General features: G+C 41.7%; 1 long non-coding RNA gene across 1 annotated transcript; it reads left to right on the forward strand.

Annotated features, from left to right (window-relative positions):
• Positions 1 to 1,456: 1,456 nt before the first annotated feature.
• Positions 1,457 to 24,961, forward strand: LOC130153660 (uncharacterized). Its single transcript, XR_008823478.1, has 3 exons — positions 1,457 to 1,625; positions 18,773 to 18,930; positions 23,317 to 24,961. It is a non-coding gene; the product is annotated as an uncharacterized LOC130153660 (long non-coding RNA).
• The last annotated feature ends 573 nt before the right edge of the window (positions 24,962 to 25,534 follow it).

The raw sequence follows: 25,534 nt of genomic DNA on the forward strand, positions 1-25,534 counted from the left end.
GTGGCTTTACAGTGTTTCTAGATCTTTACAGCCTTCACCCTGTCCCTGGCTAGTTTATGAGGATTTTGATTTTGCATTCCCAAAGGCAAAGTCCCTTGTCCATCTAATACTGAAAGGGTTCACAATTCCCACAAGAGAACATAACAAACTTGTTCTGCTGTTATTTATGGAGAAAAATTGAATAGTCAGGACATGCCTGCTTCCCTTGTGAACACATTCACAAATCCAAGGGCTGCTGAGATGCAAGTATAAATAAAGAAATACCTGCACCAGGTGGTCCTTATTCATGTAAGGCCACTTGCCATTCTTGACTCTGAAAGCTTTCATCGGCAGTTCAGTGAGCAGCGTTTATCCTGTCTGATTCTGTAATAATAACCAGTCAATACTGAAAAAACCAACAGAAATTTGTCCCCCAAAACAACCCAGTTAAAAACAAAAACATTCTCCTTTTACTTGAAACACCCCAAAATAGGATGAAATAAAAGGATAAATTGAGAAATATCATTATTATTATTATAAACAATAGACTATACTGCAAGTATAAAGTAATTCTAAACAATACTTGATCAAAGGCTTATAAAGGCTTTACCCTGCTGCTTGTGCTGACTATATTTTTCTTGGCTTGAATAATAAATAATAAAAAAAATTTTTCCTTTCCAGTTACGAAGTTATGAAGAGATTTTCACTAGTAATTAGAGTGGTATAGAGACAGATTGTAGAGGGATGAAGCTGGGTTAATTATCATTGATAATATACAGCTGTGGGCTGGCTTCAGGGGGAGGTGGGTTGGGCGATGTAGATAAGGTGCAGCTGTGGCTGGTTCTGTTAAGGGGTTGAGAGCCAATGAAGAGAGAGAGGAAGAAGCAAGAGAAGAGAGTGTGCCCTGGGTGAGGTGAGATGAGCAGAGGGGCTGTATGAAGGGTATGCTGGTATCAGATGGTAAAAGACCTTGTTGCAGCTTGATAGTTTGGAGAGTGCTGCGACAACAGATGACATGGACAGGAGAAGTTTTACAGTTAAGTGCATTTGAAAATCCCAGTAGATACTGATCTTCTGGTGTATTTCAAATTCTCATTTCTTTTTTTAAATTGTTTTATTGAAGCATTTGTATGTGATGGAACAATGCTTAAGTATGTGAGCTGTGGCTACCGCAGGGGAATGCATACTTGTTAAACTTAACAGCTTGGAGTACACATCGAGGCATATATTAATATGATGAAGGCAACTCTTGGTTTTCCATGCTAAAATCTACATTTGGGGGTGATTTGACTTGACCAAACTTTTTTGGACAAGTGTAACGGATAAGAATCTATATGCTTTGAGCATACATTTCTTAACTAAGTGTGATTCCATGCTTTTCCAAAGTATCTCTTACGTAATGGTCTATCAGCCCATAATTCTCCCAAAAGAGGAACAGTTTATTATTAATTTGTGTCTTATTTCCTCACAGGAAGTCTTTTAGGATTTTACCATGGAAGGAGCCGTATGAGCGGCGGTATAAAGTGACAGGAGCTGTTAGATAGAATAACGCTGGCTGTATGTAGCAGCTTTACTGCAGTGTCTTGGATACCAGACTCTGGAGGCCAAAACTGCAGAATTTTTCTCACATCTCGGGGGATGACGAGGTAAGGCAGCATGTGTACAGCTCCAGGTGCGGAGGTTATTAGTGGGACCCAGTGCGTGCCTTCCAGTCTGGAATAAAAAACTATGTGCTAAATTTCAGAGTACAAATGGAGATAGAACATAAGGGAAGGCTTGAAGCAAGCATCAGATTTGGCTGCACCTGGATCAGACTCTCCACTCTCTCTACACTGCCCCTGTATACCCCAAACAGAGAATAAGTTGTTAGAGTCCTAGGGACAGGCGATATGAAATGGTTTCTTCCTCTCCCTCTGTTCGCACCTCACAATGCCATCACCCAGTAGTCAACAGACCTTTCTTGGCCATGAGTTCATGGACTCCTAAGGATGAAAAGAAAATCTATTAATAAGAAGCTTAGATTTGTTAATAGGGCTACAGGTCTGCTTACTCCAGACCCAAACATGTGTATACATGCAGCATAGTTCACTATATCTACTACCTCAATTACTTTATTTCTGAAAAAAAAGCAAAGGTAACTTATCTGCAATTGTGATCGCAGCATTTGTTTTCACGGTGTCTTAAAAGTATTGCTGCAATTCATGGATTTCTTTACTTTGATCTGAATCCAGTACAGGTCAGTCAGATATGGTATTCGCAGACATTTTTGGTCAGCTCACGGCTTTCTGTACTGACCTTGTTGACATAAGCCATATCTATAAATTCATTTGCACTGAATAAATGAAAAGGAGGAAAAGCTGGAGAAATTAAATCCCAGCAAAATCAAACAGCTTGCATAGTATAGTGCCTAGAACATTTTGTATTGAGCTTGTGCATAAAGATTTGAGAATGTAACAGCTATTGGATGTCATTCGGCAATTTCCTGTATGAGTCAGTGCAGAGGTATTTATCCCAAAGGAACTTGCAGAAACCTTTGTTCTAGAGTCACTTGAAAGTAAAGAGGACGATGCACTTCGAATTATAAACTCTGTAAGTAAGCTCTGTTGTGTGGTCTGTAGCCCTGACCTAGTCTTTGGTGTCTGGGAAGCATTCAGTGGCCCATGCTTCCAGCCTGTAAAGGTCACTGAAAAGTTCCAAGGACTTTTGGTTGCATTTGTTTAGGTCCAGATAGGATGGTCTTTGCTAACTGTACTTTCTGTGATTCCATTAGAAAACCTCATGTGTCATTCATGAGGCCAAATTCCATTTTTACTTTGGAAAAAGAGCAGCTTCAGGGTGATTTGGACTCACATGTCTGAGAGCAACACTGAAATTAACTTTCAGCAGTTGTCTTCAAGGATTCTGCGTTCATTAGCGTTTACAAAGCATTTCCTTTGTCAATATAGCTTTTCATGTGGCGAAACTGCCAGATCATGCTCTTTCTCCCAAGTATACCTCCCTTTGTACGGGTGTGTCGTTGTCCTTAATGTGGCTCCTTCTATCACCTTAATGCAGGCAGCAACAGGTATTTACTGTGACCAAGCACTCTTAAAAAATAACTGAATAAACTTTGTCACTAAGATCGGAACTTCTAAATTGTGGAAACAAGGTGGAGTGCGTAAAGTTCCCTTTTTCCTTATCTTATGTTACCCTCTAGTGGCTGAATCCTTGAGCATCAGCATCTAAAAAAGCGTGAACTGAAGGTTTTCATATATTGTCCTTCAACTGATCATACTTTACCTCTTTATTTCAATACTTTTACCTTTTTTTTATAAAAAAATTCTTCAGAATAATAGAAAATTTGCAAGACCAGTACAAATCAGTTTACCTTTGAAGGAAATTAATATGAGAAACAGTATCTTCTTGCCAAAGCAGAAAAAAAATGGTCTTCAACACTGAACAATAGAGAACCACAGTATGAAGATAAAAATATCCCTAAAAATGGATAAAGATCTGTTTTTATCTTTCTAGACTAGGTGAGGAATGGGAAAAGCAAAAAGGCAATGAGTTTAAATATTAATTACATAGGAAAGGAGGAGCATATTCCATTTTTACTTGTGGTTATCATTAAGAAGCAATTGTTTAAGGTTCTTAGGGAATAAAACTTTTAAATTTCAGCTTCTTTTGCTAATTTCTAATTATTTTAAGGGTTTGGAGGGATTTATATAACATTGATCAATATATTTATCTCAAGGGATTAGCCAATGCAATCACTAAAATGTCTTGCATTGTTCAGTTTGTTCATTCTCTATTATCATTCTAAATTAATCAAAGATTCAGAACAGTGTGTCTATTAACAAATTAATGACTTTTATTGCTTTACCTGGAATTAAGCTGAATCTCAGGGCAATCCGGTAACTTTTCACACTTCTATTATTTACAAAGTATATAGAGATTCCAATGTGTATTTCCTTCAGAGCAACTACACTAAATTTCATATTTCTCTGGCTTTGGTTACATTATAAATGTTCAGCAAGGACTCGTGATGTGCTGTTAGCGCTGTTGTGGTAATGCGTTACGTGATATTAGCTCTGTTCTGGCAGGGTGACTTAAATAACCGATGTGCTAGTTATGAAAATAAGAACAGAACATTCAATTTGAAATTACATTGTTTCAGTGTGATTCTATTGTTTATTGTAACTAACAGAAACAATCACATTTGCATAACTGTCCAACAGCTTGACATTTCATGTGATATATTTAATGGCACTATTTTCCTCTAGCAAATCTTTCCATAAGAATTAAACAACTCAGCAGGCATTCTTGATGAAGAGTTTTCAAATAAATGTATAATATTATTAGAAATTCATTCAGGATATATTGGAGCTTGGAACTCCAAGCATATGAATATTTATGAATCACAAACAGCCCCCAAAATATGATCAGATCAACATTTGTTTGTAAGTGGAACACAATGTACAAAATATTTCCTACCACCGCTCATGCCTAGTATATGCAACGGTCCTAGAGACCAAGCTGTTGGATTTTTTTTTTTTTATTTTTTTTTTTTGCCACTATGAAAATAAAGGCAACTGCTCAAAAAAGCATCTTCTCTGTCCATGGAACTTCACTGTAGTAATACTCAAGTGTTGTTGGGGATGTTTCATGTCCTGCAGTCCCAGACAGCTGGGTACTGCAAAACCTCAGAGGAAAGAAATCACACCCAAGTATGAGGACAGCACAAATGTAATGTGCAAAATTTCTTGGGATTTTTTTGCCCCAGTGGGTTTGCTATTTGCGAACACCAGATCAGTTGCATCCCATGTCTTGAGCATGGAAAGAATGCATTTATTCTGTGCCACAGGCTTCCTTCACTATGGAGACACGGGTCTCCGCTGCATTCACAGTGTGCAGTGCTGCTTCTCCTCTTCCCTCTGGACTGTGCTGTGCATGTCACCTGGGGCAGACGTGTCGGGGCCCCACACTGCAGCCCACAGCGTGGCCCTGCACCCAGAGGGAACCAGCTGCAAGACACGTTCCTCAGGCAATAACTGCTCTGCTCTTTCTTCCCACCTGCATGTGCATACGTGTGGTGGTAATGCACCCTTTGGGATTCCCCAGATATATTTTCTTTACCTACCTACATATTTTTCTGGTCAAACATTAGAGTTCTTCTGGCTATTTATCCGGATTCAAAGAATAAATGCTACATTGTGAACTCATTTTTTTCCATCTGAGAAATCCTAGGTAGTGCAATGTGGCACTTGTAGATGAGTTGAATCTTACAGTAACGCTACTAGCATCACTTGCACTGACCATAGTGATGAGATTCAGGGCCATGTCACTGTTAAGGAGGAATTTTTCTTGTTCATCCCCTCCTTGACAGAAACCACTCTGTGGGAGGTGGTTGTGTCTTTCCCCCTTCCCCATGACAGTGCTTTTGCTAAGGTGTTTCTGGAGGTCCTACAGGGAACCAGTGCAACTGTGAGAGTTCACTGCAGAGTGCAGTGGTCTGGAACCAGAAGAGGATGTTCCAGTGACCTCTGTTATAGCAGCAGTTACTCTACATCCATTTCCAAGTGTGTGTGTTACCAGTGGTACTTTTAAAGTCCTTTGTCAGCAGACCTGATGCTAATAGTAGAAGGGTTAGTGTACGCAAAACAAGGCTGTTTTTAATATCAGATTGAAAAGACATAAACATAAGGAAAGTGAGCGAGGCATCATGCCAGCCTCAGCTTATGCTTCTTACACTTACAGTGAGAGGCCCGAAGTCAATGGGGACTGGGAAAAAAACCCTCCCAGATTCAAGTTACAGTGCTGGGAAATTAGTTTGAGCCTGGCTGTGCCCTGCGTGGTCTAGAATGAAACAGAGACCATCCCTCATAACACCTGTGGGATGGTATATCCTATGATGTACACATATGCCAGGATTAATCTTCCTGATTGAGATGTGCATGCTAAGTCTAGCCATTGAAGACATAATTCAAAGTTCCTGGGACACACTGCACATCAGGGAATCAAATCTTTCAAGATATATGTTGAATGTGTCTATATGCCATAGCTTGTACTTATCTCTATGAATTTCAAGTTCTTAAGCTTTCTTGTGTTTTAGGTAGTTTTATTTTGTTGCTTGTGTGGAGGAACCTAAAGCAAGAGAACGAAGAGTTCTCTGGCTTTACTTGAGCCTTCCTGGCAAGTGTCATTTACATAGTCATGAACCGCTCCCTGCCTGTACCCTCTTTTTCCTTCCTCATGCCTAACCACAGGTGCCTGGCCAAATTAAATACAGAATTCTAATAAATTATAGACCTTCTCACATACCTCTTTGTCTCATATCTTACTTTGCTGGTATGTCATGAGAGATTAATTCTCCTGAGTTAAGAATAAAGATAAAGTCACATCTTCTTTAGGTACTTAAAACAAGGTTTTCTGTGGTGTTTAGGTCAAACTTCTGAGAATATCACCATAAGGTTCAAAAAATTTCTACCTATGATAAGATCAGGCAGTGCCAGAAGAGGCCCGAACTCTGTTTTTACTATCCCTTTTGATTTCAGCCTTAAAGACAGTGAAGGAATTACCGCTAAGCCTCCAGAGCTATATAATCTGGTGTCCTAATGACCACTGAGTTTGGATTCTGATTATGAAACCATTTTCATCCCCCCTGATGCAACTTCCATGAAGACTAATATGTTTTAGAAATGGAATTTTTTTTTTTAGTAAAATCATTCTCTTTTAACCTCATTGCATCCAATCCTGCCCTGCTTTGTCGTCTTGTATGAAGACTTTGCTTTGCTAGCCTCTTTCCAAGGTTCAGAGGTAACAGGACAGATGCACACAGCTAATTCCTGGTTGAAACACCTTCCTAAACACACCCTTTTTCTTGGAAGGCATAAATTACTGTGGTGTCCAGCTTTGTAGGGTAAAGGAAAACTTGAGAGGGGTAAAAGGAGATTGTTTTGGTGGTAGGGCTTTACTGGGACTCTCAGATGTGCACAGACCCATGTATGTTGTTGCTCTGATGCTCTCTTGTAAGATGATAATATGAGGAATTCCTTAGATTCACACTCAAAGCTTCCTCTTTCTAGCCAGGGCTTTCAGCTTAGTTCCCTTTGCACTCCGTGAAAGCTTATGCAGTAGGAACCTCCAAAAATACAGCAATTGCACAAGCTGAAGTATCTTTGAACTGATGTAAAAATCTGTAGTTTCTTGGGATAGAAATCCTTGGAGGAAGTGCTTTCTCATGGTTCTTTCAGCTCTGAAGCTGAAGTCACATTTGACATACAGAGATAATTACCTTTCTTTCAGTATATTGTTGCCTTGCTTTTGCAAGTGCTCATGGATTAGGAGATGAGGGAAGTGGGGGACTAATTATTTAAAATTAATTTAACAAAAGTTGTATAAGCCTCATTAAGGTCTGCCTGAATTTTGTTTTGGCTGAGGTAGTGATAGTAGTTCTACATATTTATATCCAATCTCCTTGTTTTCACACAGTATTATTTCTCAACACACCACATTTTTATAGTGTGAAGTTATTATACTTCCCTTTAATTTTCTAAGCTAATTAAAGAAATTGATGTTTGTTTCTTGGCAACCTACCTTCTTCTGCAACCTCTAGTGTGTATATTAATATGAAATTAAGTTTGTCACTCTACCAAATTAAATATTCATAAGTAAAAATTTGCCACTTGAGCCTAGAAATAATTAGTTAGGCAGTTTCTGAACAAACAGTTTCTGTTGCCTTGAAAATGATCCTACAATGTCCCAAATTCTGTAATCTGCATTACAAGCTCCCACGGATTTCAAAAGCAAAATTTCAACAATTAGAAACTGCAGAATTTAGTCTAAGATAAGGGGGTGGTAATCCTTTGGGATCCTGAGGAGAATCATAGGGATGTTCTAGTCTGTTTCCTGAGATGTTACTGTCTCAAGACCCAAATTCACACTTTTGGGTCCCAGCACTCACCTGAATGCTGCAAAGTGTCTTTCAGATGAGATTTCAGAAGCGCTTGAATAGTGCTTTGTGGACCTGTGACCTTTTGACCACCTTAATTAGTCAAACATGGAGCAAAGCTAATGATGTCTCACAGGTATCTTTAATCAAAGCTCTTAAAATGCTATTAGGTTTCTGCTTTAGTGGCCTGTCAGCTGCAGCCAGATTTGGACATATTAACAGAAGTGATGCTTTTCTCTCTAAATTTGAGTGCGTATGTGAAAGGCATGATCTCAGACACCCCAGACAGGGTAGCATGGTCTGTCACTGGGAATGCGTAATTGCTGTCCTTACCCAGCCTCTAAAAAGCTAAAGAATGGGGAGTGGTAAAAATGAGTGATTCAAGATGCTTTGTAAAAAGCGTGCCAGTCAAAGCATGTTTTGTGCCAGATGTGGTCGTGGCTGTTCTGGTGTATATATTTAATAGAGTAAGATTGCAACAGGTTATTTCAGCCTGCTAGGCTGTTGGCTGAACTACAGATCTGAAGGTATTTCCTTGGCTATTTGCCTATTTATGTGGGGTGACCAGGAGCCCCGCTGATGCAAGGCACTTTTTGCTTGGGAGTTTGTAGTGGACTCTTGACAACAACTTTTGGTCACTTCTGACCACTAGCCCATAGAAAAGCAGAAGAGGTCCCCCTTGTCTATGTTGAGCTGCCTTTTTAGAGGCTAAGAACTGGACTGTGCTGATGTAAACTGTCTTGACTTCGATAGAATTTTCTCAAATTATACAGTGGTGGAGCTGGAAGCAGAGTTTGTCAGCTGGTACTCATCTTGTGTCTGTGTGCTCATATGAGGTTGATTTAGACTGCTTTAAATGCATACAACGGCCTAATTTCATGTTGCTGGAAACCTCAGCTGTGACAGGCCAAGGATCCAGCCCATAGAGTCACTTCAAGGGGAAGATTTGCAGGTGAATATTTCTTCGTGGCATGTTCTTCCAGCTTAGAACAGTATCACACTCCACCATCCCATGTGTCAGGTGGTGGTGAGCAGCTGAAGCACTGTCATGCTGAGGGAGATTCATAGGATCAGCTCTGCTCTTGTCTCTTTTTAATATGAATGCAGCAAGATTAACAACGTTGGAGTGGTGTTCATCCTTCAAAGTGAAAAAAATCAGATCGTTGAAAGGAAAAGCACAAATTAAGAAGGATTTGGTTTGGGGGTTCATAGGGAGACTCTCAGAAAGCAAGGTAAAACTCCAGCTTTTCTTTCACCATCAAAATGGTAATGCTCTACCCTTCTTCCCTCTTATCAAACAGAATTCACTTTAATTTCAGGCATCTTCCCTTAGCTCTGAGCTGGTAAGGCGCAAGAGGGAGGCTGTTTTGGAAACACTGCTTCTAGGTTCCTTTGTCCTTACAAGGCTCGTGGACTCATTGTTCATGGCCAGCTAAGATAGCACCAAAAAAGAGTAGCTCTGTCTACAACTGTGCATATAACTGAGTCTTCCTGTTGGACTTAATCTTGTTTTTTTTCCTGCAGAAAGCCTCCTGTTTGACCACCACCCTGCATTTCTTAGAATCTACCTGTATGGTAAAAAAAAAAAAAAGGCTACATTGCTGAAAGTAATGTTTCTTAACAAATTGCTTGGCCACAAAAAATACTAAGAAAATAGTCTAGGGAACCCCTGGGCCAGCTGACAGCTCAGCTATTGCCAGGCAAAAAAGAGTTTATATTGGTGCAGCATACTTATATTGGTATAAGTATATCCGTGTTAGAGAGGCTGTGATTGTGCCAGCCCTATAGCTGCTTCTGCTCACCAGGGCCTCATTCTGACACCATCTTGCTTAGACCTTATTTCTGGGCAGTTATTTATGGCATACTTGAGCTTAGGCACCCTAGCAAACAAGCACATACCTAACCAATACTGCATGTCATAATAATTTAGCATAAAGTGTATTGCTTACAGTTATAGTTATTGCATGTCATGATGATTTAGCATAAAGTATTGCTTACAGTTACTGTGTGACTTGATGATTTGACATAATCTTTACTTAGTTACCATATGTATGTAATAGATAAGATATGGAACATACATAAATTAGCATCAGTGTACGAAAGGGGTGCACACGAGTTTGGTGGGATTACCCCCCGTGCTGCCCAGCACTGAATAAAACATACCTACTTTGCAATCTACCAATTGTGAAGTCTGTTTTCCGCACATCATACTTGAATCACAAAACCTGATGTTGGTTTTGCAGGTCTTCCGCTTTGCTAATACAACATAGGAATTATTGGTTGATGTTAAGCCAGCCAGAAAAGATAAAGTGGAACGTGGGTCAGGGGAATGGAAAGTTTGGGCGTTCTGACTCTCATGTATTGATGTGAAGTCTAAAACTCATTAAAATGTAGCCATGGAATGGTGGAACAAGATACTATTTCTTACATAGGAGGGCCAGAGCCTTAATTTCAGAAAGGTGGGTACTGTACGAGTAATTATTTTTTTTCTTTTGGGGCACAAATCCACAAATCAGCTGGATGTGGATGATTTTCTTGCTGCCTAGTAGCTTCGGAAACCAGTGTCTGAAGAGAATCAGAAAGTCAGATCCCAACAACTTGGTCAAAATTCAGAGCCTGTACAAGCTTCAGTGAGGTTCTCCTGTGCCACCTGCTGTATTGGAGTGCCTAATGAAATATAACCACAGCACAAATCCTTCTAGAGTTGAGTCCTTAACAACATTTCAGTAAGTTAGAAAAAATTTCTAATCTTCTAGCTCAGTTGGTGGTTGGGCAGATTTGGAATTACCTATAAAAATGTTGAACGTGATACTCTGATTTCTGCTTAAGTCAATCTTGAACTAAACTGTTAGAGCTACTGTGAAAAATACAGGAAAACAAGGTATTGCCTGTGGATGGGAATATCCCTCACCCCTCTGAGAAATCCTTGAGACAGAGGCAATAGTAGGGCCTGCTGTTTTCATGGTTTTGTTCAACCCTTGGAAAGTGTACCAATTTGATTTTTAGACTGTACTTCCAAACTAGGTATTTGCAAATAAATGGGTAAGCCTGGCTGGCTTTAAGCATGGTAAGAAGCAAGAGGAGATTGAAGGGAGCAGTTTTACACATTGGCAATGATCTTTTGCCTCCTTTATCCACTTCCTGACAAGACAGCCATGCCAATAACATCAGGTAAATTAGGCTTTAACAAAATACCCTGCTAAATAAACAATTCTGATATTTTAAAGCTGTTTTGGGTCATTACACCTACTGATCAAAGGATGTCAGGGACAGGGAGTAGGCGTAATGCCAGAGTCTGAACCCTGTGGGACCCGCAAAGAAACCAATACTGAGACTGAAGACTGTGGTTCAGGACACACTGGGCATTGCAGAATCACCTCTAAGGTGGGAAATTTTATGGCACAAAATCTGACTTCTCAGGGCCGAGAAGATGAGCATTTATTTCACTATCTGTATTTGAAACAGATCTCCACAAAAGGGAAGAAGCCTTTTTCAATTAAAATGGTACCTTTCTCATAATACTTAAAAGAAAATACGGAATTTTTGTTCACCTCAAGAAGATGATACCATTCCTCAAATCTAAATGTGGGTTTGCATGTGTGTGTGTGTTTGTGTTTTATTTTTTTTTTTTTATCAAACCACACTGATGTTGTCAAAACTGTCTAACTCTCAAAGGCTACAGAGAAGACATTGCAGAACTGAGAATCTGATTTGGGAATACTATGTCAGTGGTGTTCTGACAGTGTTTTAACAAGGGGATCCACAAAACAGCTCTTTTCTAGCAGCAGTGAAACCTCTAGGGAAACTTGTGGGTATGTGTTTGCCAAGATGAGAGATAAAGCTTGAGATTCACAGTAAGAAAATTGTGAAGTTTGTAATATGTTTGTGGTACACTGCTATTGTTGCTTGGGTGATTAAAAAAACCAAACAACTTCTAACACAGGGCAATATAGTGGTTTGGAAAACAAATAAGCACTGATTTTTCTTTTTGGATTTGTTTCTTTTAATCAGAGGGACAAATTTGTCTGTGAACAGGTAGCAGAGATATAGGGAGACCCCCTCCGCTATGCAGTACTCTAGCATTTCCAAAACAAGCAAAGATTATGGGAAGACTTTGTATTTATGGGACACAGTTTAATGTCAGGACTACCACCACTGAGATGTAACTCAAAGGTCTGTGGCTGCAGTTTTTTTTACCCAGGACCTGAGCTGCGTGGGGCCACATCTGCCCTGCTGGAGGTGCAGTCTTCGAGCCAACCCACCCAGCTGCTCGCAGCCTCAGTAATGCTGGTTTTGCCTAACCTTTTGATTTGTTTATATAAAGCACAGCTTAGAGAAACGAAGTTAATATACTTTCCTCACATATTTGATGTTAAGCCAATTAATGGGATGAGGACCAGAGAGGATTTTTCAGCGAGATTCAATAAAGGGCTTTGGGAGTTTCTTTTGCCTTTTCCTGGCAGCAGGAGATGCAGTCCTTGTCTCAGGTGTTCTGTCTCTCAGATTGCCTGAAACGCAATGTAATGTCCTTGGTCTTTCCTGCTGTGCTGCCGTGAGACACTGGGTTTGTAACCTTCACTTTTAAAGGTATTTGGAGGAGGACTTCATGGCTTGGGAAGGGGCTGTTCAGGAAATGCTTTGGAGTAAACATCTCTTGTGTAGTTGTGGTGATGAGGAATTAATTGATCTTGGTGATCCAGGTGTCTCTTCTGATTTTTTTTTTCCATAGGTGTTTATTTTTAAAGAAAAGATGTCTCATAAAGAGACATCTCAAAGGGGGTAAATTTCTCTGTAATTTTTTCATTCTTCCTCAGGACAAAAAATACAGACATATGAACTCTTTGACCATTACTGAAACACATGGTCCTTCTCTTCAGTGGCAGCTAATTTTTTAAAACCCTTGAAGCTACCAATTAAGGGCATTATATTCACACACGTGGAAAATGAAAGAGGAAGAAAAGAAAATTGCCCCAGTGAGTTTCCCCATTTCATACCTCTGTTAGTCTTGTAAGAGGTCTTTTGATGTCATGGGAATAAAGCTACCAGGGATATTTTCCACCCACCCGTGAGACAGGCAGTCCAGCGTACAAGGATTACATTGCTTTCTTAAATACCCCAGTAATTACTTTATGATTTTGTTCTTATTAAAGCAAGAGGTTTGAATGCTTGTGAAGGCAGAAAGCCGACAAGAATAAATGGTCACAAGACACCAGAGAAGCTATGGCATTTCACAGCACTGTGTGCCCTCAGACACTGTGCTTTCCCCGTGCCTGTGAGGAGGCCCATGCCTGTGCTCACATCCATAGCTATTCTGGCGTCGGCTTCATCCCTGAAAATTCTGTTTGCTGAGACAAGCAGTAATAGGCGAAGAGGACCAGAGGGGCCCTAAGACATGTCTTGGAGGATCTTCTCCACCATGGAGTGGGAGCCACTTCTGTAGCAGAATGTCTGTGAGGGACTTAGATGGCTGCAAGCTGTTTCCAATCCAGGCTCTGCTGGAGAGCCACATTGCCTCCTCCTGCAACCTTAGGGTAAACTTGTGAGACTGCTCCAGTTTACCCAGCAGCACACTGCTGCAAAACAGAGCTGCCCTGCTTCTGTCCAAGTTTGCTACTGGTTCCCCAGCCACACACTCTTGGTGCTGGGCCATGGCGCTCATGGACCTCTGTGAAAAGTCAAGGAGCTGGCTGAGCAAGGAGGAGCAACATTTCCAGCAGCCAGGACCTGCAAGTACACCTAGTGAAAAGCAAAGTGTCTCTCGTGTTGTGGCGCTGGGTCCAGAGCCCTCTGACTGTGGGCAGTTGCCTGGGCCGTGGGGAGCCCCGGGGTGGTAGCGCAGCACTGCCAGGGGGGCATGTGCCTTGGGGATGGGCACAGCTGCCCAGAGATGCCTGGCTCAGCCAAAAACATGAACTGGGTACAGGGAGAAATAACAAAAGGGAAGTAGACTGAAGAAAAGAATTGACTGTACATTTTTTCAGGAATCTTTTTGGAGTTCGTTAATTCTGAGATGAATTGTGAGCATTAGTCTGGCAAAGTGAGATCATCCTTGATATGAGTCTTTAACGGGGAATTATCTATCAGAAAGTGGATTGAAACTACTCAAACTTTCTATGAAGCTACCCGTTAAAGATCAGTGGGTTTCAGTCATGTAGATTAAGGCTGGAAGTGAATTTCTGATTCATAGGTAAAAGACTCATTGTCATCCTCTATGTTGGAAATTCTTTATACAATTTCTTTCCCATTTTTAAGTCATTTGCCTAAGCAGAGATCAGGACTGAGCTTGTAATTAAAGCACATGGCAGAAGCAAATCATGTGTGTTTGTGTTATTTTAGTCAGGTAATTTCCTCTTTCAGTATATTAATTTCTAAATATTAAATGTCGTGGTAATCTACACTGAGACCTTGCAAGTTCCATAGGAACATTCAAAACTATCAATGTGAATTTACTGGAGGGAAGGTACAAATGCTTAAATAATAAAAATATTAAAATAATATAAAAAATATTAAAATAAAATATATTTTATAAAAATATAAAATAATAGTTGCAAAATACTAGGTTGAAAGGGGAAGTTATATTTAGGTAACATTTTCTGCTGTAAACTAGTTCTTGCTGGATTGAACTTTGACAGTCCAGTTGCTTTGAGCATACCTGAATGTCATGCTCCATTTTTAGAGAATGTGGATTACAGCACTGTATTTCACTTAAAAAAAAATTACTTCCATACTGTCATTTGCTTTCATATTACCTAATACAGCTCAAAATCACATTACCTTGTATTTTTTTCTACTTAAAATACCTGCCATACTTGTGTTCTTGTGTTAGATCATCCTTTTCCTTATCTTTTTCTTTTCTTTTCCTTCTCTCTTTTCCCTTCCTCTCTCCTCTCCATTCCTCTCATCACTTTTGCCTTTTATTCCAAAAAACATATATGCAACAGTGAGATAAAATCTAATCATGTTTTTACAATGTGGTGGTTGTTTCCAGGAAAATAGCGTTCACTAATAATAGACTCTGTTCTTAATTTTTAATTTCCCTAACTGTGCTGGGTTGACCCTGGCTAACACAGGTGCCCATCACAGTCACTCCATCGCTCTCCTCCTCAGCTGGACTGGGGAGAGAAAATAGAACAAAAGGCTCATGGGTCGAGGTAAGGGCAGGGAGATCACTAAGCAATGACTGTCACAGGCACAACAGACTTGATTTGGGGAAATTAGTGTAATTTATTACCAATCACCAGAGCAGGGTAACGAGAAATAAAACTAACATCTTAAAACCAGCTTTCCCCACCCCTCCCTTCTTCCCAGGCTCAACTTTTCTCCCAATTTTCTCTCCCTCCTCCCCGCCAGCGGTGCAGGGGGACAGGGAACGGGCGCTGCGGTCAGCTCATCACACGTTGTCTCTGCCGCTCCCTCCTGCTCAGAGGGAGGGCTCCTCACTCTCCCCCTGCTCCAGCGTGGGGTCCCTCCCACGGGAGCCAGACCTCCAGGAACTTCTCGAAGGTGAATCCTTCCCATGGGCTGCACCTCTTCATGAACTTCTCCAGTGTGGGTCCCTCCCACAGGGTGATGTCCTTCAGGAACAGGCTGCTCCAGCCTGGGGCCCCCGCGGGGTCACGAGTCCTGCCAGGAGCCTGCTCCAGCCTGGGCTCCTCTCTCCATGGGTCCACTGGTCCTGCCAGGAGCCTTCCCATGGGGTCAGAGGCTCCTTCGGGGATCCACCTGCGCTGGCGTGGGACCCTCCCCGGGCTGCAGGTGGGTACCTGCTCCCCGTGGGCTCCATGGGCTGGTGGCACAGCCTGCCTCACCGTGGGCTTCCCACGGGCTGCGGGGGGATCTGCTCTGGTGCCTGCAGCACCTCCTGCCCCTCCTTCTGCACTGACCTGGGGTCTGCAGAGTTGTTTCTCTTAGATATTCTCACTCTTCTCTTTGGCTGCAGTTCCTCTGATATTTGGGGTTTTTTCATCTCTTCTTAAACACATTCTCCCAGAGGCGCTACCACCGTCTCCGATGGGCTGGGCCTTGGCCAGCGGCGGGTCCGTCCTGGAGCCGGTGGGCACTGGCTCCATGGGACACAGGGGAAGCTGCTGGCAGCCTCTCACAGAAGCCACCCCTGTAGCCCCCCGCTACCAAAGCCTTGCCGTGCAAACCCAGTACACTAAGTTAGCGTTATGTTGCTGAGTAGTAGGAGAAAAAGCAGTGTGATGCAGAGACCAGTGTAACTCTTGGTATAGACTACTGTGTCCCCTTTTCAGGGTGGCCCAAAGCAAATTCATTTGTTCAGAACAGGTTCCTGATTTTTGTTATATCAATTCAATTTGCATTAGTTCTCTTGTTCTGAAGCTGGCCAAGCTTTCAGCTTGAACAGTTCTTCATTTCCCATAATCAGATTTTTTTTGTAAAAACCATTGGCAGGTTTGGTTTTGATATCATCTTATGTCATTGCGTACTTGCATTGGTCATATGGACTTTGCTGGCACACCAGAAGTGAGACTTGTAGTCACATTGGAAAATACATTAGTTGCCCAACTTGAATGTCACAAATACATTTGAAGTTTCTGGTTCCAGCAGTCTGATGCCAGCAGTAGTCTCAAAAATGTTAATGAAGTCTGGGTTTAATGCAAATATTCACAGAGTTCAAACAAACTGCAGTTTCTGTTTGGCTTCTTTGAAAATCACGGAGCTTTGAGAATTCAGGACCTGGTTTAAACACCCCAGATGACTCCTTGATAAAAAGGGCATGAACCGAGACCTAGATTTAAACACAAGAAAAGGTTGAACTTGGGTATAAAATGCAAACTGGAATGTATAAACTGTAGTCAATGTACCTGATTCAAGTCAAGCATTTCATACAATTTTATTTCTATTACCTTCAAAGCATTAGAGGTCCTGCTGAAACGCACTTGATGTAAGTAAGCATGAAGGGAACAAAAAGGGATAAGAGATTTGACGTAGTTGGGAATCTCAGAAATTCAGCAGTAAGTCTGGAGAATGACTCAGCTTATCTGTGATGAGAAGGGTGTGGAGGAGCGTGAGCAATGGGAACTAGCGGGTAAGGAAGGCACAGCTGGGACACTGCGGAGGAGAGAGGGTGGGGAGAGGGTGGGGGGGTTGGGGTAGAAGGCCAAGAGGGAATGATGCCAACCGTGGTCCGCAGTTGGTAGAGCAGGTTCTTGGCAGAAATAAAAGAGGGACTTGGGGCTTCTGGCGTTCAACCAGACTCCAATTCCAGCAAACAGAGATAAAACCTGTTACTCAAATGATGTGCCACATCTCATCCTACTCGCACAGATGATGGCCCTTGCTAGCTCTCACCGTGTCTGTCTTTACCTCATCTGTGGGAGTCTGAAGGCTCCTGATAACCTGTACAGTAGCAACATGACATGACACGGTGGGACTTCTGTATTTCCAGTTGGGTTTTGGGTTTTGTCAGTACTTGAAAAGTACTGACAGAAAAGCCACAAAAAAATTACTGAAATTGTAAGTCAGTTACTAAGATACGTGTAAAAACTCAAGAAAAAAAACTTCCATTAGAAGGATGGTGGTGTGGATATGGGATGGGATGAAGACCCAACACCCCTACAGCTGATGTAAGGGCTGCATAAGAAACTTGTAACAGAGCATCTGTGCTCTTTTGTCCAATCAGAAATTCTATTGAAAAAATAATCTTCATACTTTGATATTTTATTTTCCCAACAGCTAAGCACCCATTAGTATTTTTGAGGTATGTGCATTTATCTTTTCCTCCTATTTGGCAGCACCTGGAGTATGAAATTAAAATCATCCTTGTTTGTATTTAATCTCCACTGAGCAATCAGAAATTCTTTAATTCCTATTGCCAGTCACATCTGTAAAATACCAGGAATGAAATCCTGACCCAGTGAAATAAACACAAGTGTGTTTTGCATTCCGAGTTAAATACTCTGTTATTTAAATGGAGCAGAGCTATCACTTCAGTTCTTAAGCACCTAGAAACCATCAGCCAAATCCTGACTCCAAAACACTCAGTGTAAAGTCACCATTCATAGTTACAGGACTGTGTGTTTGCATGAAAAATATGTGACATGGGAATTGATTTGTTGATGTCCAATATGTGCTAGGATTTTACATCAAAGAAATGCATTAGGAATTGCTATTTGAAAATACCTCCTCAGAACATGAAGAAAATCAGCTTCTTTATCATTATTTTTAATAGATGACACTGATTTTTCACATTGTGAGAGATTTTTCTGTGTAGAATGTTGTAATTAAAACTCTGAAGAGTCTGATCAGCTGGTTTAGCAGGACAAGATATGTACAAAATACTGGTGTAGTTAGATTAGCACGTGCTTAGTGCTTTAAGGATGCTGTGTCTTGAAGTTTATTTACATCGTCAGGAGAAGCTTGGGCTTCAGTGTTGATTTGAAATAATACATAAGGGGTTTTTTTCTTATACAAAGTTTAGGTTTTCTGCTGAATTTTGAGTCTGGCCTTCAGACCCATTAAAAAGATAGAAATCCAATGCCACACAACCCTATTGCACTGGCAGGAGATAATGGCAACATGGTAGAATGGATTTCAGCACCGATGAGTTTCAGCACAGGAGTTTGCAGCAGAGCTCACAGGTTCTTTCCCTGACGTACAGAGCAATGAAGTTCACAGAGCTGTGCTTACAGAGGCAGGTAAAACCCTTCTCCACCAGCTTGCGGGCAGGCACACTTCCCTTGCCAGATGACTTTTGAAGATACTACTCACTGAAATCACAGGTTTTCTGGTCTTTATATTTCACTGGATCAAACTACCGTCCTGTCACCAGCAAATGTGTATTCTTTATTCACTGGATCTAAAGATGTTGAAATTTCTTTCTTTCTTTCCATCCTTCAGCTGGTAGCTACATAGAGATACCCTTCAATCCATCAGCTAGCCCACTGTGGCAGCAGTATCCATGGCTCAGTTTTTCACGCTCTTGGGATATGATCTTCTACAGACCCGTTACTTCTGGCTCTGGAGATGATTTGGAAGTAGAGACACTGCTGACTCAAGTAAGAAAACCTGTCAAATTTCTCATACTTTTTACCATACAACCGAAATTTCTGTGTGTTTGTAAGGGACGTGGCAGGTATATCAGAGGCGGAACAGTTCAGGGTGAGAATTTAAAAGTTTCTTTGAGCTCTTCCTTTAGTTTGGAAGTTTGCATCGCCTGAACTTTATCAGATGTTATAGGGGAGGGGAAAATTTGTGTGTAAACATGTGTGTGCGTGCACGCATGTGTGTGCAAACCCACCAGTTCACTGATAAGTGTAACGACTGTGCTGCTCTTGATACTCATATGACAGCTATGACAGCTCACTTGCCCGTGACAATAAGGAGCCAGTTTCAGGCTTCTGGGTTTTGAGGTCAAGTTAGGTCTTACAGAGAGTTCGGGGGGAAGTACTGCAGCGAAGGCAGACTTACGTTTTCTTTGAAAGGCTTGCTATTTTATTACATAATAAAGAGAGCTCCACTTCTGACTCATTGTATTGTTTTATTTCCCCTAATATGTAAATGAAACCACAGAGTTGTTTTGACTGGAGCTGGGTATTACATCCCTAGATAACCAGTCAGCAACTGGAAGCTTTGCTAAAGCCAGCAATGCAAATTAGTGACAACTTACTCCACTTCTGGCTGCTCTCAGAAGGAAACAGCCAAGTTTTTAACGGAACAAAGCTGTCTTGGTATTTCAAAACTGAAAATTAGAACTGTTTGGGGAGAGGAGGAAAAAGGTCACTGTTTTGAAATAACATTCGGTACATTTACAATGACTTCAAATAACACACAGGTATTCCTGATGGCTGGTATTAATGCGCGGCTTTTTTATCTTGTGGGGTGAGGTGGACATGAGCAGCACAAGCCCATAAAGCCCATACTGTTCTCCTGGAGGAAATCGCAGTGAATACTCACGGTTGTCTCAGTGGACAGAGATGCAGTGCACTGTGTGTTATTTCAAAATAGTGCCTTCTTTCTCATGCTGTGAAGGAGGCAGCTGTGGTCCCCACATGTTAGCTGGAGCATGTGGAGGATACCACCGGAGAAGTGGCACTGTCCTGCACCCTGCAGTGAATGCACATGGGACACCCACACCCAGCCAGCATTGCTACCTGCTTCTGCACTGGGCATCTCCTGAGACTTCTCTCTGATGGTTTTTTTGGGTTGTTTTTCTTTTTTCCTTTGACAGGCTTCAGCTCTGTTGGGCTTGACACAACTCTTTTTAAGGAAAGTATTTCCTTTACTTTCCAAGGCAGAGAAATTATTCTGAGTGAAAATGGCCAATTTCTTGAAAGACAAGAGTTTCCAAGAAAGATAATACAAATCTGAGAACTAGCATCTCATATAGGCCCTTCTTTCATTGGAAAGCGTGGCATACTCTGCACTGTGAAAATGGCCAGTAAATGAGAAAAAAACATGGGGAAAAAAGGGAAAGTCTGAGGGCTTCTTCTGGGAATTCATTAAAAATATGTCAGCCAAAGTCATTGTTAGGCTATGCAAAAAGATCAGGAAAAAAAGTAAAATTGGTGCTTGCTCTGAGTAAACCAACAGGCCCGATGAGGAAGAAGCAGTGGCTGCTCCAGAACTTTTGTCTTGATGATTCCTGCCAAGAAATCCCAACCCCCTTACCAGGTCCGTAGGGATACAGGTGGGAAGACAAGCTCCTGCCTTTACGTGATGGCAGCTGTGCTGGGGACTCCCGTGTGTTCTGCACTGCCAGTTCAGAAACAGGGAGGACTGAGTCCTGCTAGCGCGATGCCAGGAAGCACCGGGGAGAGCTGTGCTGATGGGGGGGGTCTTGCACCAAAAAATCCACGCTGCTGTGTACCACAGACCCCACGCGGGTCCCTCATGGTGGCTGGCGGGGATGGGGCCATCACTCACCCACGCTCCAGTCCCACCCTGCAGCCTTTGTGCAGCAACATGCATTTATCACTGCCACCTCTGACACTTTCAAACCATCGACATCGTTCAGCTGGTTCTTACGAAGAAAATGTCAGTTACCTGGGAAATGTCCTGCTACTGGCCTTCCGCTTTCCGTCTATGGTTTCTCCACAATACTGAAATCTTTAACAGGTTTGTACAAAAAAAGAAAAAAAAAGAAGTACTCCAAACAATTTTAGTAAACAAAAGGTTTCAATCTCAGACAGAGAAAATGTTACTAAAACTCAAAGTGGTTTCTTTCCAGTGAAATTGTGAAGGAAAATGGAATTGTCTTTTTTTTTACCAAATGTTCCATTACCTTAAAAAATCATCGGTATGGAAAAAAGGCTTCAAAAAACCTGGGAAGGGTTTTTAAGAAAGGCTGGAACCACAGACAAAATGGACTTAGAATGCTTTTTATTAGTATGTGGTTTGTGTTTTTTTAAAGCCCTAACACTAAGATTCCCAAGACTAGATTTTGAAATTTTACTTTAAATGCATCTGCTTTTCTTTCTGTTTCCTTGTTCATTTGATTTTGTTTGTTTCTTACTCTCTTCCATTTGTGCTCCCCGCCAACCTAACAAAACAACTTGAAGAGTGCCTTAAATTTTTCTAACAAGTATAGTAAGAATTTAAACTGATTCCAGAGAAATCTAAAGACCTTCTTATCTCTGCATGGCCATTTCAGCTGCCACAAGCTGCCCAAACCTAGACTGATTCAAACAAATGACAAATTCCAGCACCTTCTTCTTTTTTGCATAGCATGAACGTTTACAAAGAACAGCTTTCCCACTGGTGCCGGTTCATCCACCCTGCTGGTATCGACGGTTGCTAGAAACTTCCAAAACACAACCGCCTGACCATCACTAGGGAGTTTAGACTATTTAATGGGATATTACCTATTCTTCTCTCCTTTCCACATTCTCAAGCCAGTGAGCAATAGCCATGAAATCCTACAGGGCTTTCAGGTCAGCTTCTCAGCCTGTGCCAGTCATGCTGGCTCAGCTCTGCTACGGCTGTGCCTGTTCATCCCATGGAAGATTCTGGTCTTTTGTTTGCTGCAAGTGGCAGTTTCTGCCAGCTGAGCTGACATGAGAGGAAGAGTCTTTGATTCATAACAACCAAGCAGCTACATCAATGAGTGGCAGTAGCACCGGCTGGGGCGGCTTTTGTCATGATTGAAGTCAACAAGAACTTGAAATTCTCTGCCAGGACTGGGTAGGAGGTTGTCTCTGGTCTGGGGCTGGTAGTAAAGGTCAAAGTCTAGCAGGTGTTACTGGCAGCACCTTGCACCATCTTGGGGTCCCTGACATAGCCCAGATGCAGGAACCCTTCCACGTGATTGTGGGATGGGTCTAAGCCTCCAAATAAAAGGCAGTGACAGGGAAGGGGAGCTGCCAGATCTTCTAATGGCACACTGAGTGATGGACACAGGGCCTTTTCCTATAGAGAACATCTTTTATCACAATTCCCTAAGTTTAAGCAAAGGGGATTTTTATTTTTTTTTGCTTTAACTTTGACAAGGATTCCCCTTCCAACTTCTTTTAAGAGGAGTGGCTTTAAATTTTCCTTCCCAAATGCAGACATGCTGAAGTTGTTTATGAGGAACATTAAACTTTATTGCACTCTGCTGGATTTCAAGACTAGTAATGCTTTTTAATATAGGATGAGAAATGGAGATAGAGAATCTCTAGGACAAACCCTCATGGCTTAGTATTTGAACGATGAATAGTGATAACAGATGTAACCTATATACAAGTACACGCAGTGCTACCTCCTGATGCCTTGTCCACCATATGGTTTTATATGTGCTGTTAAAGGAAATGTACCTACATCTGTTCTACCACACTTCTGTCTTGCTTACTAGGAATTCTGATTCAAGTCGTATCAAAACCCTAAGCACTACTGAGCATGTTAAATGAGACCTTTCTCAACAAAGATATCTCTGGATCATCTCTGCATGCAGATGCAATGTACAACAGCAGTGCAGTGTGAGAGAATGTAACCTTCACTGTCTTGACAAAAATCAAGTCTGTTTAGTGGAATCTGTGTTTCTCTCCCCATCTTTCCTTTTCTGTAGATTTGTTATACGTAAATAAAGCTGCAGCACAAGTGAATTAAGTTCTGTCTCACCTGCTCAGTCACAGGCATTCACAAGAGACATTTGTGTGTAGGGTGGGATAATGTTTCTGGGGTTCTTTTCTCCTCATTTCTATTTCTTCCTTTTCATGAACAATTAACTGTAAGGAAAGGGCAACACAAATGTAGCCCTCTATAATGAAATGGTAATTATCATATTGACACAGTGGAAATTCATGACTGCTAGGGGTTTTAGCTCTGATGACTCTGTGCTCAAACCCATGGCTGTGCCCAGCCACCTCCCATCTAGCAGTCGTGAATAAACTTTGCCCTTGGTTATTTATAACTCTGCTGCAGATTGGAAGGTTCCTGTTTTCTTAAAATGACACACTCTGTTGCAGAGCTGACTTCTGTGGAAAGCCGTGCGGTGACTCCAGGAATACGGCTGTCCGTACCACATCCTCTCTCTGGGGTGGTTCTGCCAGCTGGCTCGTGGAGTGGTGCCAAGCTCGTGATGCTGACCACAACCTGCAACACAATTGGCCCTTTCAGCCAGCGTGAAGTTCCCTGCAGATCTGGATGGAAGTGTCCTTCCATGAGGATGCTCACGCTAGTTAAGTAGTGCGTTTATTAAGTTCAGCTGGTTGAGGGGAAAAGGGAAAAAAAAAAGCAGATGGTAGCAGTTCACATGTGAAGGGTACTCTTTGATATATATTTTCTACTGTAAAATTTCTATTTAATCTATTTACAACATTAAGCTACCTATATGGGACTGCGTTCTGTGATAAAAGGGGGTTTCTGCTGAGCTCCCGAAATATGACTGACATCTTGTTTGCTTTGGGCAAACAACAGTTCCTTTGACAAAGGGATTCATGTTATGATTGTCAGAATAAAGCTCTCTGAAGTGATTCTGACTCTCAGATGTTACTTACAGGTGGAGGGAATTGAAACAGAACATCTAAAACTGATATTATTATTATTACATATACAAACATGTGTTGCACAGGAATATTAATGTTTAACTTCTGAGGTGGTCAGGCGTGTGCTTATGGAAGAGATTCCGCAATACAGGGCTTTCTCCTGCTGTTTCTCGCTTGCCTTAGAACTTCCATAACTGATTGTAAGATTGCACAGCTTTGCCTCAGCGTAGGAGAGGAATTGTCATTGTGGAAAGTCACAAATGCAAGCACACACTTTGCTCAAGTCAACAGAAGTCAGAGGAATAAACAGTGCGTGTTAGGTGGACTGTTTTCGTATGGTGTTCCTTGCAGCAGCTCTTACCGCGGGAAGGAAGTAATGTCGCCTGTGGCTGGAACCCACATTTGAGTGACTTTCTAGTGCCAGCGAAAGGGTTGGTGGAGGTACCAAGAAACTCCACGGTGCCTTCATTACGTCAATAGCTATTGTGCAACTTCATTTAGCTTCGCCCAGAGGAATTGAATTTTTATTTTGAGTACTCTGAGGAGTGTCCTAGGGGATTTTGCCTATAGAAAGAGGCAAGAGAAAAAGCCAATTAAAGATGTGAAGTTTAAAATGGAGCGATGCATTTTTGGCTCAGATTGCTTATAAATTAAGTGGAATTTGGGGGCCAGTCAATCTTTATGCTCTGCAGCTCTGCACTGTGGGGTTAGAGACTGTTTAATTTCCATCCTTTTCATTCATTCTTCAGCTAGGTAGAGTGAGGACCGTGCCCCCCGAGAGCACAGCTAACCTTCAGGGAAGAGCAGAGTTAAGAAGTGACACAGAAGAGTCAACGATCCCTGTGTGAAAGCTGCAGGGGTTACTTATTTACTTAACAGGATTGCTTCTCCCCGTAATCTAGAAGGTCCTGGTTTCATTACCTTCGTACTTTCTGCCTGTAATGACAGCAGAGCCCAGCAGAGACTCCTGGGACAGGACCAAATGAGCTCTCATATGTGCAAAAAGCAGTCAGTTTTAACTTGAACCGACTGTCAATAGTCTGCGCACAACTCTGATGAGCCCTGTGTATAGGATCACCTAAAAAAAGGCACTGGGTTATGCTTTCGGCAAAATAACCCCAAGTACAAATCCATAAACATTTTAGAAGTTAAACATTTCCTTTTCTTTTCTTTTCTTTTCTTTTTTTTTTTTTTCCCCCCTGTGTCTCCTCAGGACACAGTCTCCTCCCTGTGTCAAGTCCAGGAATTTACTGACATTAGTCAACGATTTCATCTGGGTGACAGATGTTTTTTCTAGAGACCTGTTGTGGTTACTCAGGATGATGTCAGAGCCAAGGAAGGAGCAAGAGAGCACAATTCCCAATATGAGCAACTCCAGGCACATCCTCATACTCCATGGCATGACGGCAAGCAGAAACAAATGTGTGCACTCCATGCAAGCAGTTTCATCATTCTTTTGGGAAAGTACTTAGAGGAAGTTCCCTCATGCAAGGCTTTCTCCTCACTTTGACACCTACATTGTTTGCTGAATGACAGTTCTTTCCCGAGTATGGAACATAGGTGGATTCACACCCAAAATTTCAAAAGACACCCCATAAAGACATGTAAAGCTATGTGTCTGGTTTTGCTTTGCTCAAAAAGAAATGTAAGCAGTCACCTCCTTTCCTGTTTTGCCCTCTCTGTGCCCCAGTCGAATTAC

This window comes from Falco biarmicus, chromosome 8 (genome assembly GCF_023638135.1).
Source record: "Falco biarmicus isolate bFalBia1 chromosome 8, bFalBia1.pri, whole genome shotgun sequence".
In the NCBI taxonomy this organism is placed as follows: domain Eukaryota; kingdom Metazoa; phylum Chordata; class Aves; order Falconiformes; family Falconidae; genus Falco; species Falco biarmicus.